Below are 17,043 nucleotides of genomic sequence, written 5' to 3'. Positions count from 1 at the left end.
ACCTCGTCATCAATTTAGTGACGCATATGATATTGTCCCTATCATATAATTTTTGATATAAAAACTTTAAAGAATTGTATCAAGTTGCCAAATACCTCGTCATCAATTTAGTGACGCATATGATATTGTCCCTATCATATAATTAATATAAAGACTTTAATGAATTGTGTCAAGTTGCCAAACACCTCGTCATCAATTTAGTGACGCATATGATATTGTCCCTATCATATAATTTTTGATATAAAAACTTTAAAGAATTGTATCAAGTTGCCAAATACCTCGTCATCAATTTAGTTTTTTTTTTTTTTTTTTTTTTTTTTTTTTTTTTTTTTTTTTTTTTTTTTTTTAGCGTGCGTTTATTTATTTAAAATCTGTCCTAGTGGACAATAATTAAATGGTTTTGCGGGGGAACATTAGCTTAAGGGATACTATTGTACATGTATTTGTGGCGGGTTTTATATGTGTTGTCTATTGTTGTGGAAGATCGAGAGGGTGTCTCCTCATGAGACGTCTGCTTGTTTGGCTATTGTCTAACAGGTTGGTGGCGAGGTGGTTAGGGTGGTTTTCGAGCCTTTTCAGGTATCTCTCGCTGAGCCTGGAGATTTCATCAGCGACTTGTGGGATTCCAAGTTCCCTATGTATGGCGACATTCTCGTGGTAGGGATGCGCATTACAGGCAATTCTCAAGCACCTATTCTGGAACCGCTGTATACGCAGGCGATTCGTGTGGCTTGCCGTGCCCCATAGCTGTATCCCGTAGGTCCAGATGGGCTTGAGAATTGCCTTGTACACCAGGATTTTGTGGTTCTGCCTTAGCTTGGACCCTCTCCCAATAAGCCAATGCATCTGCCTCAGACGCGCATCGGCCTGTATGCGTTTGCTGACGATGTGGGGACGCCAAGTGAGCCTGCGGTCCAGGGTAAGTCCTAGGTACTTGGGTGCGGGTGCGTTGGGAATGATGACTCCGTTTAGCGTGACCGGTGGGCAGTCTCCTCTCCTTAGTGCAAATGTTGTTTGGGTAGATTTTTCCGCGTTCACTACGATGTTCCACCTGCTGAGCCAGGGATGTAGCGCGTCCATTTGCCTTTGGATTGTTTCGGAGGCTTCTCGTGGGTCGGATGAGGAGGCGAGGAAAGCCGTGTCATCTGCATAAGTCGCTATAGTTAGGTTCCTGGAGGGGATTATGGGAAGGTCTGCGGTGTAAAGGGTGTACAGTATTGGTCCGAGCACACTGCCTTGCGGAACTCCAGCTCTGATCAGTCTGGGTAGGCTTATTGCACTTCCGCATCTGACTTGGAATGCTCTTCCCTCAGTGTAGGATTTGAGGAGGGTAAAATGGGGGCTTGGGAGGTAGGATTTGAGTTTATGGAGGAGTCCAGGATGCCAAACTCTGTCGAATGCCTGCTTCACGTCGAGCATTACAGCGCAGCAGTATTTCTTTTGCTCGAATGCCTCGAGGATCCGTTCGACTAGCCGGTGGCATTGCTCTGGTGTTCCGTGGGAGCGCCTGAAGCCAAACTGGTGATCGGGGATCAAACCAGCCTCATCCAGTACTGGCAATACTCTGCGCAAAAATACTCTTTCGAGTATTTTGGAGAGGATTGCCAGCAAACTAATCGGACGATAGGAGGCGAGATTGGCTTCAGGCTTACCAGGCTTGAGGAGGACAATAACCTCTGCTCTTTTCCACTCTTCCGGGAAGTACCCTAGCCGGAAGCAGCTGTTGTAAATGCTGGCCAGCATTTGTGTGCAGCGGAATGGGAGCATTTTTAGGGCCGCCGCATCTATACGATCCAGGCCTGGAGATTTGTTGTTCTTCAGTAGAGCAATCTCCTGCGCAACTTCCTCAGGGTCGACTGGTTCCAACGGGGGACCGGGAGAGCTTGGGCTATTGAGAAACCGGGCTGTTTCAGCATGTTCTTCGGCAGTGCAGCAGTCGAACGGAGAGAAGGCGTTGTAAAGGTGTTCGGCGAAAGCTTCTGCTCTTTCAGCATCCGAACGGCACCAGGATCCATCTGCTTTGCGCACTGCGGAAACCTTTTTGGCTGGTCGTTTAATGTGGCGGGTGACGTTCCACAGATTGTGGTCTGGGTCCCCGGGAGAGAGTTCCTCGAGGAATCTGAGGAAGGAGTCCTGGCGTAGGCTGGAGATCTTGTCCTTCAACTCCTTTGTGGCGTGATTGAGCGCTGTTTTGTCTCTTGGATTGCGCGTCAAGAACCAAACTCTCCTGAGACGCCTCTTCTCAGTCACGAGTGCCGCAATTTCCGGGGACCAGAGGTGGAGGTCCCTGCTAGGTGTTCTCGCAGTCTTTGGTGGCGGTGGGCTTGCGAATTCCGCAGCGTTTTGCATCTGCCTGGTGAGATTCCCGATAGCTTCATCAATGTTCCTGGGTGTGTTGAGGATGGGGTTCGGATTGACGGTGGAGAGCATCCAGGACGCGAACTTGGCGGCGTCGGTATATTTTCCAGTGAGCCTTCTGAGCGGGGTTTTCCTGAGGACTGGCGTGTTGATTAGCACGTTTATTGCACAGTGGTCTGACAGGAGATCAGCATTTGTTGTGCAGCTGATCTTCGCATGCCCTATGCCTTTCGACACAGCAAAGTCCAGTAGGTCTGGAGTCTTGAGGGGATTCGTTGGCCAGTGAGTGGGCTCGCCAGTGGAGTGGCAGTCCAGTCGGTGGCGTTGCAGGTACCCAAACAGAGTTTTCCCTTTGGGGTTGTTGGCGCGCGATCCCACCAAGAATGTTTGGCGTTATAATCTCCAGCTGCTATGAAGCGGGGCCCAAAATGCTCGAAGAACTCACTGAGGTGAGATGCTGTTATGCGGTATCTGGGGGGAAAGTAGACCGCTCCAATGTCTAAATCTCCTTGCGGGCTGACAATCCTGATGACAGGACATTGTGCCCAGTCTTGCTGAAACGCGGGCAGCTCTAGGTATTGAATACCGCTCCTGATGAGGATGGCTGCTCCACCGCGTGCTCTGCCAGAAGGATGGTCTGCATGGATGAGGTCATATCCGCTGATATTAAAGTGGGATCTGGGGGAGAAGTGGGTTTCGGCTACGAGTAGGATATCGATCTGGTGGGTCTTCAGATGGTGCTCGACTATGGCCTTGCTGTTCTGCAGGCCGTTCGCATTCCAGACGACTAGGTGGAGCTTTAGTTGCATGACTTGCTGTTGAGAATGGTGGCCACCAGCTGTGTCATCTGGGTGAACATGCGCTCCATCATCCTTTCCATCATTCCTTCCATGCGAGCGAACATCGCTTCTATCTGACCGGAGTGTGGGGTTTCTGTTTGGGTTTGGACTGGGGTTGTGGGATTCTGCGGTGCTGCGTGCACTCCGTTGAGGGCGTCTCGGTAGCTCCTGCCAGAGGTGACGTTTGGTGATGCCACGGGCGGCGCCTTGTTAGCATTAGCGACGGGCCTTGTTTTCGGAGCAGCGAGTGCTTTGGCCCTTTTGTATGCAGGGCATCCCTTGAAAGACGCAGGATGGTCCGCCTGGCAGTGGAAGCAGCACGCTTTGTCGTCCTCCCTCTTCTCACATGCCCTCGATTCGTGAGGGCCTCCACACTTTACACATCGGTATTCCAGGAAGCAGTAACGCTGTGTATGACCGAATCCTTGGCACCTGAAGCATTGAGGCACGTCGTTGAACTTCTGCGGCGGTTCAATGGTTACTACCGACCTGCAGATCCGCTTGACTTGGTAGACGTCTTTGTTGTTGCTGGAAGGCTCCAGTTGGCGAAGAATATTCCAGCGGTTCTTTAGTTCTTCTGCCAATGGGATTGTGCAGATCTCTAACAGCGTGCCCTTGTCTGCGAAGGTCTTCAATGATTTCCTCACGATCGGTGGAGTGGTGGAGTCCTTTGATGACAACCTTGTATGCACGTTCATCTTTCGGCTGGAAAGTCCGATGCCTCTTGTTTTGGGCCACAAGTTGGAGACGCAGAGCTGTATAGGACTCTTTGTCCGGCATCATGACACGTACGTTGTTGCCATTCACGGTCTTGTAGGTAAAATTGTTCTTCGGGCCTACAAGAGTCGTGATCATCTTGACGAGTGCCGAGATGTTGGTCACATCGGGGATAAAAATCGGAGGTGGCTTGATGGTCTTCGGGGTGGGCTTTGGTTTCTCGGGGGTCTTGGGCTTGGAATCGTCTTTAGGTCCGGGTTCGTCATCAGAGCTCTCTTGGTCGTACTCGTCTTCTTCGGTCGAGAGTAAAGCGAAGGCGTTGTTGGCGAGCTTCTTGCGCAGAGCTGCGCTAGTGCTTGGCTTATCTTCCAGCTCCTCTCCCTGTGCTTTCTTTGCCGGTTTTCGCTTTATCTCGCCCGGCTCTGTATGCGAGGTGCTTCCCTCGCTGCTGGAGCTGCTCTTGCGTGTTCTCAGAGCCTTTTTGCGTGGTGTTGTTCCAAGCTTGTGGGTGCGCGGGGGGGCCTGCCAGTCCATCTTCTCCAAAGTTGATAAGGAGTGAGGAGGGGGGGGGGGGGGAAGCTGGGCACCGTAAGCCGGTGAGCCAGGCAGCACGTGGCTGCTGCTTTGCAATTATACCGCTGCTTCGAGCACTGGGTTTTTTGCGCTGATAACACGCACACTCGGGTGTGCGATGGTGTTAGTGCGAACTACCGTTAGGTACGTTGGCTGGGCCAATCAAAACGCGCGACAAGATCACGCGACGCGAAGTGGCTGGGCACAAGTAACGGGACTTACAACTGTGAACAATTTGCTAACAATTTGCTTTGATCGATGCCGCAGGCACGTCATGCAAACTTATCGGTCGAGTGTTCATGACTATGACTTGGCATTATAGTGAAAAAATAAAAAAAAAAAAAAAAAAAAAAAAAAAAAAAAAAAAAAAAAAAAAAAAAAAAAAAAAAAAAAAAAAAAAAAAAAAAAAAAAAAAAAAAAAAAAAAAAAAAAAAAAAAAAAAAAAAAAAAAAAAAAAAAAGTGAGAGGGTATAGTAGTGTAAACGACCGGAATTACGACAGAGGGTTCAAAAACTACTATAGGTAGGCAGTGGTTGCCGACCTCTATATTGTCAAACTTATGTATTCATATGATTTTGGCAAATATGAGTAAATTAAATAATATACATATGAAAATATTAATTATTAATGTATAGGGAAAAAATGTGAAATTCCACATTCTCTTAGTATTATAGAGAAAAGCATTATAGTGAGAGGGTATAGTAGTGTAAACGACCGAATTACGACAGAGGGTTCAAAAACTACTATAGGTAGGCAGTGGTTGCCGACCTCTCATATTGTTCAAAACTTATGTATTCATATGATTTTGGCAATAATATGAGTAAATTAAATAATATACATATGAAAATGATTAATTATTATATGTATAAGGGAAAAAATGCTGAAAATATCCCACATTCTCTTAGTATTATAGAGAAAAGCCATTATAGTGAGAGGGTATAGTAGTGTAAACGACCGGAATTACGACAGAGGGTTCAAAAACTACTATAGGTAGGCAGTGGTTGCCGACCTCTCATATTGTTCAAAACTTATGTATTCATATGATTTTGGCAATAATATGAGTAAATTAAATAATATACATATGAAAATGATTAATTATTATATGTATAAGGGAAAAAATGCTGAAAATATCCCACATTCTCTTAGTATTATAGAGAAAAGCCATTATAGTGAGAGGGTATAGTAGTGTAAACGACCGGAATTACGACAGAGGGTTCAAAAACTACTATAGGTAGGCAGTGGTTGCCGACCTCTCATATTGTTCAAAACTTATGTATTCATATGATTTTGGCAATAATATGAGTAAATTAAATAATATACATATGAAAATGATTAATTATTATATGTATAAGGGAAAAAATGCTGAAAATATCCCACATTCTCTTAGTATTATAGAGAAAAGCCATTATAGTGAGAGGGTATAGTAGTGTAAACGACCGGAATTACGACAGAGGGTTCAAAAACTACTATAGGTAGGCAGTGGTTGCCGACCTCTCATATTGTTCAAAACTTATGTATTCATATGATTTTGGCAATAATATGAGTAAATTAAATAATATACATATGAAAATGATTAATTATTATATGTATAAGGGAAAAAATGCTGAAAATATCCCACATTCTCTTAGTATTATAGAGAAAAGCCATTATAGTGAGAGGGTATAGTAGTGTAAACGACCGGAATTACGACAGAGGGTTCAAAAACTACTATAGGTAGGCAGTGGTTGCCGACCTCTCATATTGTTCAAAACTTATGTATTCATATGATTTTGGCAATAATATGAGTAAATTAAATAATATACATATGAAAATGATTAATTATTATATGTATAAGGGAAAAAATGCTGAAAATATCCCACATTCTCTTAGTATTATAGAGAAAAGCCATTATAGTGAGAGGGTATAGTAGTGTAAACGACCGGAATTACGACAGAGGGTTCAAAAACTACTATAGGTAGGCAGTGGTTGCCGACCTCTCATATTGTTCAAAACTTATGTATTCATATGATTTTGGCAATAATATGAGTAAATTAAATAATATACATATGAAAATGATTAATTATTATATGTATAAGGGAAAAAATAATCATATTATATATGAATAATGGAAAAAAAATGAAATGTTCCTATAATCTCTTAATATATAAGAGAATAGCCCGTATGTTGGGTGGCAAACGGAATTGAAAATACCCGCTTTGAGGACAGCGGGTTCAAAAACTACTATAGGTAGGCAGTGGTTGCCGACCTCCCGCATTATTCGAAATATTTATTTCGGATTATGTTTATATTGGTTACATACAATAAAGTATATTATTATCCGTACAAATTTGTTTCTCAGTTCTATAGAACACGGGACTTGGCTCCGCGGATAATAGGAATATACGCTTTATAGATAATATCGTTGAAACAAAAGTCAAGTTTCTATTATATATAGAATAACAAATCGTTTCCATATATTATCGTTAATTTTTGGAGGCAGGCAAATATTAATTTATTACCTGCCGTATAGTTGGATTATTATATCGTTACGGTATAATACAAATATGGATTCTTATGAAAGAAATATAAAATTATATATTAAATGTGGAAATATTATCATATGCGCTTGGTTTTATGTTATATATTACCAGAGATATATATGAAAAGAGATAAATTTTAAATTTATCTTCAAAATGCAAATGATTTAACTTAATATTTATATTGGTTAAACAAAATTGTACATGTGTGGATACAATAATTATGTATGTTGGAAATAAAATGATATTTTATAATGAAATATGTATGTATAAAAAGATAAAATTATAGAAATATATATATTACAATAATTAGATGAAATTCTTGTTATATTGGTAAAACAAGTATAAATTAAAAATGAAAATATGGATTACGAATGCTATATAAAAATGGCCGTAATCGAATGGATTTTTTACTTATATATTTAAAATTTTACCCAAAGGCGAAATATTGAATTTTATTCAATATAATAAAAATCATGGAATTATATAAAGTGAAAAATCTATATATCTATATATCTATTATATTGCTTATTTCGATTCAAAATATATGAATGGAATATGAAGGAAAACATTATTCTGGTTGATCCTGCCAGTAGTTATATGCTTGTCTCAAAGATTAAGCCATGCATGTCTAAGTACACACGAATTAAAAGTGAAACCGCAAAAGGCTCATTATATCAGTTATGGTTCCTTAGATCGTTAACAGTTACTTGGATAACTGTGGTAATTCTAGAGCTAATACATGCAATTAAAACATGAACCTTATGGGACATGTGCTTTTATTAGGCTAAAACCAAGCGATCGCAAGATCGTTATATTGGTTGAACTCTAGATAACATGCAGATCGTATGGTCTTGTACCGACGACAGATCTTTCAAATGTCTGCCCTATCAACTTTTGATGGTAGTATCTAGGACTACCATGGTTGCAACGGGTAACGGGGAATCAGGGTTCGATTCCGGAGAGGGAGCCTGAGAAACGGCTACCACATCTAAGGAAGGCAGCAGGCGCGTAAATTACCCACTCCCAGCTCGGGGAGGTAGTGACGAAAAATAACAATACAGGACTCATATCCGAGGCCCTGTAATTGGAATGAGTACACTTTAAATCCTTTAACAAGGACCAATTGGAGGGCAAGTCTGGTGCCAGCAGCCGCGGTAATTCCAGCTCCAATAGCGTATATTAAAGTTGTTGCGGTTAAAACGTTCGTAGTTGAACTTGTGCTTCATACGGGTAGTACAACTTACAATTGTGGTTAGTACTATACCTTTATGTATGTAAGCGTATTACCGGTGGAGTTCTTATATGTGATTAAATACTTGTATTTTTTCATATGTTCCTCCTATTTAAAAACCTGCACTAGTGCTCTTAAACGAGTGTTATTGTGGGCCGGTACTATTACTTTGAACAAATTAGAGTGCTTAAAGCAGGCTTCAAATGCCTGAATATTCTGTGCATGGGATAATGAAATAAGACCTCTGTTCTGCTTTCATTGGTTTTCAGATCAAGAGGTAATGATTAATAGAAGCAGTTTGGGGCATTAGTATTACGACGCGAGAGGTGAAATTCTTGGACCGTCGTAAGACTAACTTAAGCGAAAGCATTTGCCAAAGATGTTTTCATTAATCAAGAACGAAAGTTAGAGGTTCGAAGGCGATCAGATACCGCCCTAGTTCTAACCATAAACGATGCCAGCTAGCAATTGGGTGTAGCTACTTTTATGGCTCTCTCAGTCGCTTCCCGGGAAACCAAAGCTTTTGGGCTCCGGGGGAAGTATGGTTGCAAAGCTGAAACTTAAAGGAATTGACGGAAGGGCACCACCAGGAGTGGAGCCTGCGGCTTAATTTGACTCAACACGGGAAAACTTACCAGGTCCGAACATAAGTGTGTAAGACAGATTGATAGCTCTTTCTCGAATCTATGGGTGGTGGTGCATGGCCGTTCTTAGTTCGTGGAGTGATTTGTCTGGTTAATTCCGATAACGAACGAGACTCAAATATATTAAATAGATATCTTCAGGATTATGGTGCTGAAGCTTATGTAGCCTTCATTCATGGTGGCAGTAAAATGTTTATTGTGTTTGAATGTGTTTATGTAAGTGGAGCCGTACCTGTTGGTTTGTCCCATTATAAGGACACTAGCTTCTTAAATGGACAAATTGCGTCTAGCAATAATGAGATTGAGCAATAACAGGTCTGTGATGCCCTTAGATGTCCTGGGCTGCACGCGCGCTACAATGAAAGTATCAACGTGTATTCCTAGACCGAGAGGTCCGGGTAAACCGCTGAACCACTTTCATGCTTGGGATTGTGAACTGAAACTGTTCACATGAACTTGGAATTCCCAGTAAGTGTGAGTCATTAACTCGCATTGATTACGTCCCTGCCCTTTGTACACACCGCCCGTCGCTACTACCGATTGAATTATTTAGTGAGGTCTCCGGACGTGATCACTGTGACGCCTTGCGTGTTACGGTTGTTTCGCAAAAGTTGACCGAACTTGATTATTTAGAGGAAGTAAAAGTCGTAACAAGGTTTCCGTAGGTGAACCTGCGGAAGGATCATTATTGTATAATATCCTTATCGTTAATAAACATTTGTTATAATACAAATAAATACAATTTACCAAAATAAAAATATTACAAAATGATTCCACGGAATCAAAAGTTAAAGTCAAAATAAAATGAAGATGGCTTTTATTTTATATGTGGGGCTTGGCAACCTCATAAAAAGACTTTAACATTATTAATGTTGTTGTGCGTATTTGTGGCAGTACCTACTACAACAATGGCGTTCCTATAAAAACAAATTCTCGAAAATGGAAATCGAAGAAACTGAACAAAATTTGAAAGTAGAAGTCGAATTAAAATTAAAATAATTTTGAATGTGGTATTCAAAATAAGTGTGTGTGTATATGGACCATAATATACACGCGTTGCGAATATGTATTGTTCATCTATGTTATGAGCATACGTTGGCTAATGCAACAACCTAAAATATACAATGTTTGTACCTGTCATCCATCAGGTTAATGTTTTATATAAATTTTGCAGTATGTGTCACCCAAAATAGCAAACCATAACCAGATTTTTATGATACATAATGCTTATATGAAACTAAGACATATCGCAACATTTATTTTTAGGTATAAAATAAATTTATTGAAGGAATGATATATGCCAGTAAAATGGTGTATTTTTAATTTCTTTCAATAAAAACAATATTGATATTATATAAAAATGAATTATAAAACTCTAAGCGGTGGATCACTCGGCTCATGGGTCGATGAAGAACGCAGCAAACTGTGCGTCATCGTGTGAACTGCAGGACACATGAACATCGACATTTTGAACGCATATCGCAGTCCATGCTGTTATGTACTTTAATTAATTTATAGTGCTGCTTGGACTACATATGGTTGAGGTTGTAAGACTATGCTAATTAAGTTGTTTATAAATTTTTATAAGCATATGTATATTATTGGATTAAATAATGATTTTATTCATAATATTAAAAAAGAAATGAAAAACATTATCTCACATTTGAATGTGAAAACGAAGAGAAATATTTTCTTTTCAATCAAATAATACTGAGAAATGTCTAGCATAAAAAATTGAAATATTTTTCATCTAGAATTGTCTCTTATTAATGATTCGGAAAAAGAAAAATCTTGGTTTTGTTATATTCTTCGTTGGTTCGTTAAATGGATAAAAAATAACTTTGCTTACAAGAACTATTGGAACTATTTATAACGAATTTAATTGATTGTTTTATCATTTATAATAAAGAATTTATGGCAAAAAATAGTTATATATACAACCTCAACTCATATGGGACTACCCCCTGAATTTAAGCATATTAATTAGGGAGGAAAGAAACTAACAAGGATTTCTTAGTAGCGGCGAGCGAAAAGAAAACAGTTCAGCACTAAGTCACTTTGTCTATATGGCAAAATGTGAGATGCAGTGTATGGAGCGTCAATATTCTAGTATGAGAAATTAATGATTTAAGTCCTTCTAAATGAGGCCATTTACCCATAGAGGGTGCCAGGCCCGTATAACGTTAATGATTACTAGATGATTTTCCAAAGAGTCGTGTTGCTTGATAGTGCAGCACTAAGTGGGTGGTAAACTCCATCTAAAACTAAATATAACCATGAGACCGATAGTAAACAAGTACCGTGAGGGAAAGTTTGAAAAGAACTCTGAATAGAGAGTTAAACAGTACGTGAAACTGCTTAGAGGTTAAGCCCGATGAACCTGAATATCCGTTATGGGAAAATTCATCATTAAAATTGTAATATTTAAATAATATATTAAGAATAATGTGCATTTTTCCATATAAGGACATTGTAATCTATTAGCATATCCCAAATTTATCATAAAATATAACTTATAGTTATTCCAATTAAATGCTTGCATTTTAACACAGAATAAATGTTATTAATTTGATAAAGTGCTGATAGATTTATATTATTACAGAGCGTTAATTTTCGGAATTATATAATGGCATAATTATCATTGATTTTTGTGTTTATTATATGCTCTTGTATGATTAACAATGCGAAAGATTCAGGATACCTTCGGGACCCGTCTTGAAACACGGACCAAGGAGTCTAACATATGTGCAAGTTATTGGGATGTAAACCTAATAGCGTAATTAACTTGACTAATAATGGATTAGTTTTTTAGCTATTTATAGCTAATTAACACAATCCCGGGGCGTTCTATATAGTTATGTAAAGTATATTTATATTATTTATGCCTCTAACTGGAACGTACCTTGAGCATATATGCTGTGACCCGAAAGATGGTGAACTATACTTGATCAGGTTGAAGTCAGGGAAACCCTGATGGAAGACCGAAACAGTTCTGACGTGCAAATCGATTGTCAGAATTGAGTATAGGGGCGAAAGACCAATCGAACCATCTAGTAGCTGGTTCCTTCCGAAGTTTTCCCTCAGGATAGCTGGTGCATTTTAATATTATATAAAATAATCTTATCTGGTAAAGCGAATGATTAGAGGCCTTAGGTCGAAACGATCTTAACCTATTCTCAAACTTTAAATGGGTAAGAACCTTAACTTTCTTGATATGAAGTTCAAGGTTATGATATAATGGCCCAGTGGGCCACTTTTGGTAAGCAGAACTGGCGCTGTGGGATGAACCAAACGTAATGTTACGTGCCCAAATTAACAACTCATGCAGATACCATGAAAGGCGTTGGTTGCTTAAAACAGCAGGACGGTGATCATGGAAGTCGAAATCCGCTAAGGAGTGTGTAACAACTCACCTGCCGAAGCAACTAGCCCTTAAAATGGATGGCGCTTAAGTGTATACCTATACATTACCGCTAAAGTAGATGATTTATTACTTGTGATATAAATTTTGAAACTTTAGTGAGTAGGAAGGTTACAATGGTATGCGTAGAAGTGTTTGGCGTAAGCCTGCATGGAGCTGCCATTGGTACAGATCTTGGTGGTAGTAGCAAATAATCGAATGAGACCTTGGAGGACTGAAGTGGAGAAGGGTTTCGTGTGAACAGTGGTTGATCACGAGTTAGTCGGTCCTAAGTTCAAGGCGAAAGCCGAAAATTTTCAAGTAAAACAAAAATGCCTAACTATATAAACAAAGCGAATATAATACACTTGAATAATTTTGAACGAAAGGGAATACGGTTCCAATTCCGTAACCTGTTGAGTATCCGTTTGTTATTAAATATGGGCCTCGTGCTCATCCTGGCAACAGGAACGACCATAAAGAAGCCGTCGAGAGATATCGGAAGAGTTTTCTTTTCTGTTTTATAGCCGTACTACCATGGAAGTCTTTCGCAGAGAGATATGGTAGATGGGCTAGAAGAGCATGACATATACTGTTGTGTCGATATTTTCTCCTCGGACCTTGAAAATTTATGGTGGGGACACGCAAACTTCTCAACAGGCCGTACCAATATCCGCAGCTGGTCTCCAAGGTGAAGAGTCTCTAGTCGATAGAATAATGTAGGTAAGGGAAGTCGGCAAATTAGATCCGTAACTTCGGGATAAGGATTGGCTCTGAAGATTGAGATAGTCGGGCTTGATTGGGAAACAATAACATGGTTTATGTGCTCGTTCTGGGTAAATAGAGTTTCTAGCATTTATGTTAGTTACTTGTTCCCCGGATAGTTTAGTTACGTAGCCAATTGTGGAACTTTCTTGCTAAAATTTTTAAGAATACTATTTGGGTTAAACCAATTAGTTCTTATCAATTATAACGATTATCAATTAACAATCAATTCAGAACTGGCACGGACTTGGGGAATCCGACTGTCTAATTAAAACAAAGCATTGTGATGGCCCTAGCGGGTGTTGACACAATGTGATTTCTGCCCAGTGCTCTGAATGTCCTTAGTGGGGTCTAGGGAGACCTAACCAGATGTTACCGACAAAGGGGCTTGGAGTAAATCATGGTTGTTTGGGGCTTTAGGTTAATTGAGGTTCCCCGGGAGGCGGCTTTGTAAGCACGCCGTTTGTCTTGCAAATTATTAAAATTTATTTGGGGCCAACGGAAACTTTACAGGCAATTTAACTGGACACAAAAGGCATGGTTTGAACTTGTGTCCCGCTGGCAGACCAGGTGTAACCTTAGAAGAAGGGCGCGCACCGGGGCAATGCAACTTAGGGGGTAGCCAAATGCCTCGTCATCTAATTAGTGACGCATGAATGGATTAACGAGATTCCTACTGTCCCTATCTACTATCTAGCGAAACCACAGCCAAGGGAACGGGCTTGGAATAATTAGCGGGGAAAGAAGACCCTTTTGAGCTTGACTCTAATCTGGCAGTGTAAGGAGACATAAGAGGTGTAGAATAAGTGGGAGATATTAGACCTCGGTTGGTATCGTCAATGAAATACCACTACTCTTATTGTTTCCTTACTTACTTGATTAAATGGAACGTGTATCATTTCCTAGCCATTATACGGATATATTTATTATATCTTATGTATTGGGTTTTGATGCAAGCTTCTTGATCAAAGTATCACGAGTTTGTTATATAATCGCAAACAAATTCTTTAATAAAACGATGCATTTATGTATTTTTGATTTGAAAATTTGGTATAACTCCAATTACTCAGGTATGATCCAATTCAAGGACATTGCCAGGTAGGGAGTTTGACTGGGGCGGTACATCTCTCAAATAATAACGGAGGTGTCCCAAGGCCAGCTCAGTGCGGACAGAAACCACACATAGAGCAAAAGGGCAAATGCTGACTTGATCTCGGTGTTCAGTACACACAGGGACAGCAAAAGCTCGGCCTATCGATCCTTTTGGTTTAAAGAGTTTTTAACAAGAGGTGTCAGAAAAGTTACCATAGGGATAACTGGCTTGTGGCGGCCAAGCGTTCATAGCGACGTCGCTTTTTGATCCTTCGATGTCGGCTCTTCCTATCATTGTGAAGCAAAATTCACCAAGCGTTGGATTGTTCACCCATGCAAGGGAACGTGAGCTGGGTTTAGACCGTCGTGAGACAGGTTAGTTTTACCCTACTAATGAAAACGTTGTTGCGACAGCATTCCTGCGTAGTACGAGAGGAACCGCAGGTACGGACCAATGGCACAATACTTGTTCGAGCGAACAGTGGTATGACGCTACGTCCGTTGGATTATGCCTGAACGCCTCTAAGGTCGTATCCGTGCTGGACTGCAATGATAAATAAGGGGCAATTTGCATTGTATGGCTTCTAAACCATTTAAAGTTTATAATTTATTTTATAAACGACAATGGATGTGATGCCAATGTAATTTGTAACATAGTAAATTAGGAGGATCTTCGATCACCTGATGCCGCGCTAGTTACATATAAAAGCATTATTTAATACAATGACAAAGCCTAGAATCAATTGTAAACGACTTTTGTAACAGGCAAGGTGTTGTAAGTGGTTGAGCAGCTGCCATACTGCGATCCACTGAAGCTTATCCTTTGCTTGATGATTCGATAAATAAATGATTTTTCCTGTAGCCAAACAAACACCTCGTCATCAATTTAGTGACGCATATGATATTGTCCCTATCATATAATTTTTGATATAAAGACTTTAAAGAATTATATCAAGTTGCCAAATACCTCGTCATCAATTTAGTGACGCATATGATATTGTCCCTATCGTATTTTTGATATAAAGACTTTAAAGGTTGCCAAATACCTCGTCATCAATTTAGTGACGCATATGATATTGTCCCTATCATATAATTAATATAAAGACTTTAATGAATTGTGTCAAGTTGCCAAACACCTCGTCATCAATTTAGTGACGCATATGATATTGTCCCTATCATATAATTTTTGATATAAAAACTTTAAAGAATTGTATCAAGTTGCCAAATACCTCGTCATCAATTTAGTGACGCATATGATATTGCCTATCATATAATTAATATAAAGACTTTAATGAATTGTGTCAAGTTGCCAAACACCTCGTCATCAATTTAGTGACGCATATGATATTGTTCCCTATCATATAATTTTTGATATAAAAACTTTAAAGAATTGTATCAAGTTGCAAATACCTCTCATCAATTTATGACGCATATGATATTGTCTCTATCATATAATTAATATAAGACTTTAATGAATTGTGTCAAGTTGCCAAACACCTCGTCATCAATTTAGTGACGCATATGATATTGTCCCTATCATATAATTTTGATATAAAACTTTAAAGAATTGTATCAAGTTGCCAAATACCTCGTCATCAATTTAGTGACGCATATGATATTGTCTCTATCATATAATTAATATAAAGACTTTAATGAATTGTGTCAAGTTGCCAAACACCTCGTCATCAATTTAGTGACGCATATGATATTGTCCCTATCATATAATTTTTGATATAAAAACTTTAAAGAATTGTATCAAGTTGCAAATACCTCGTCATCAATTTAGTGACGCATATGATATTGTCCCTATCATATAATTAATATAAAGACTTTAATGAATTGTGTCAAGTTGCCAAACACCTCGTCATCAATTTAGTGACGCATATGATATTGTCCCTATCATATAATTTTTGATATAAAAACTTTAAAGAATTGTATCAAGTTGCCAAATACCTCGTCATCAATTTAGTGACGCATATGATATTGTCTCTATCATATAATTAATATAAAGACTTTAATGAATTGTGTCAAGTTGCCAAACACCTCGTCATCAATTTAGTGACGCATATGATATTGTCCCTATCATATAATTTTGATATAAAAACTTTAAAGAATTGTATCAAGTTGCCAAATACCTCGTCATCAATTTAGTGACGCATATGATATTGTCCTATCATATAATTAATATAAAGACTTTAATGAATTGTGTCAAGTTGCCAAACACCTCGTCATCAATTTAGTGACGCATATGATATTGTCCCTATCATATAATTTTTGATATAAAGACTTTAAAGAATTCTATCAAGTTGCCAAATACCTCGTCATCAATTTAGTGACGCATATGATATTGTCTCTATCATATAATTAATATAAAGACTTTAATGATTTGTGTCACGTTGCCAAACACCTCGTCATCAATTTAGTGACGCATATGATATTGTCCCTATCATATAATTAATATAAAGACTTTTTAAAGAATTGTATCAAGTTGCCAAACACCTCGTCATCAACTACTATATTATGGTTGCGCCGACCTCTCATATTGTATTCTCTTATGTCTTCATAGGATTTTGGCAATTATACGAGTAAATTAAATAATATACATATGAAAATGATTAATTATTATATGTATAAGGGAAAAAATGCTGAAATATTCCCATATTATCTTAGTATTATAGAGGAAAGACCGTTGCCGACCTCTGATATTGTTCAAAACTTATGTATTTATTTGATTTTGGCAATTATATGAGTAAATTAAATAATATACATATAAAATGATTAAATATTATATGTATAAATGTATAAGGGAAAAAATGATGAAATATTCCCATATTATCTTAGTATTATAGAGGAAAAGACCGTTGCTGACCTCTGATATTGTTCAAAACTTATGTATTTATATGAT

General features: G+C 39.0%; 2 non-coding genes and 1 pseudogene across 2 annotated transcripts; all 3 read left to right on the top strand.

The window, feature by feature from the left end:
- The first annotated feature begins 7,576 nt into the window (after positions 1 to 7,576).
- On the top strand, positions 7,577 to 9,569 carry LOC117149720. Its single transcript, XR_004460474.1, has one exon. It is a non-coding gene; the product is annotated as a small subunit ribosomal RNA (ribosomal RNA).
- Positions 9,570 to 10,252: 683 nt separating this feature from the next.
- On the top strand, positions 10,253 to 10,402 carry LOC117149719 (annotated as a pseudogene).
- A 416-nt stretch (positions 10,403 to 10,818) lies between these two features.
- Positions 10,819 to 14,977, top strand: LOC117149717. Its single transcript, XR_004460473.1, has one exon. It is a non-coding gene; the product is annotated as a large subunit ribosomal RNA (ribosomal RNA).
- Positions 14,978 to 17,043: the final 2,066 nt, after the last annotated feature.

Source organism: Drosophila mauritiana, unplaced genomic scaffold, assembly GCF_004382145.1.
Source record: "Drosophila mauritiana strain mau12 unplaced genomic scaffold, ASM438214v1 U_292, whole genome shotgun sequence".
NCBI classification, from domain to species: domain Eukaryota; kingdom Metazoa; phylum Arthropoda; class Insecta; order Diptera; family Drosophilidae; genus Drosophila; species Drosophila mauritiana.
Note: the sequence above shows the minus strand (reverse complement) of the source record. Positions and strands in the feature narration are given on the sequence as shown.